This window comes from Alligator sinensis, unplaced genomic scaffold (assembly GCF_000455745.1).
Source record: "Alligator sinensis unplaced genomic scaffold, ASM45574v1 scaffold1216_1, whole genome shotgun sequence".
NCBI classification, from domain to species: domain Eukaryota; kingdom Metazoa; phylum Chordata; order Crocodylia; family Alligatoridae; genus Alligator; species Alligator sinensis.
In genome coordinates, this window is record NW_005842018.1 from 808,100 (window position 1) to 809,370 (window position 1,271).

Consider the following 1,271-nt stretch of genomic DNA (forward strand, 5'->3'; position numbering starts at 1 on the left):
CAAGTGACATGCTGGGCCAGGCCACGCACCCTACTGTCCTGGATTGAATAACCATGGAAGCCCCAGTTCGGAGGGGCTGCCTGGAGCTAGAGAGCAGTAGCTTGGGCCGTAAAGCAACCAGGACCTGAAAGGACTGGGAGACTGAGATCTGACAATGAACCGGGACCTTGGAAGTCCAGCGTCCCCAGCTATCCATGAGGGGAGCTACCATCAACTGGGCAAGCCAGCTGGCAGGACAACAGAAAAATGACTGAAGGAAATCAGCTAGAATTGGAGACTTGCTTGGTTACAGCATAATTGAAGTGAAATTGTTTAACAGGCAAATTCTGATCCAAAAAAATGTTTTGTCAAAAATTTTCTGACCATCTTTGCCAAGTATGCTTTCCTACTTCCTCTTCTTTTTAAAGTTGTCCAGTTTTCAGAGATTATCACTCTCCTTTAGTTCCTTTATTTCTACACTCTTCACCTGAAATACTGCTGGCTTTTCGCTAAACAAGAAACCAACTCTCTCAATCTCTACCCTGGAAATCTTCATGAGGTGGAATAGGACCCCTACTAAATGGGCAGAAGCAATTGGTGATGGACAGGGGGGACAAGGCTGAACTCCTCAATGAGTTCTTTGCCTCAGTGTTTCTAAGCAAGGGGCAAGACAAGTCTCTCACTGGGATTGTAGAGGGGCAGCAGCAAGGTGCCAGACTACCATGCGTAGACCCTGAGATGGTGCAGAGGCACTTGGAGGAACTGGATGCGTTTAAGTCAGCAGACCCGGACGAGCTCCATCCGAGGGTACTGAAGGCACTGGCTGATGTCATTGGGTAGCCACTAGCGGGAGGATTTGAACACTTGTGGCACATGGGCCAGGTCCCGGAGGACTGGAAAAGGGCCAACGTGGTCCCCATTTTCAAGAAGGGGAGGAAGGAGGACCCGGGCAACTATAGGCCAGTCAGTCTCACCTCCATCCTAGGCAAAGTCTTTGAAAAAATTATCAAGGCTCACATTTGTGGGAGCCCGGCAGGAAAAATTATGCTGAGGGGAAACCAGCATGGGTTCGTAGTGGGTAGATCATGCCTGACTAATCTAGTCTCTTTTTATGACCAGGTTACAAAACACCTGTACGCAGGATTAGGGGTTGACGTTGTTTACTTAGACTTCAGGAAGGCCTTCGATACGGTATCCCACCCCATACTGGTGAACAAGTTAAGAGGCTGTGACTTGGATGACTACATGGTCCAGTGGGTGGCGAATTGGCTAGAGGGTCGCACCCAGAGAGT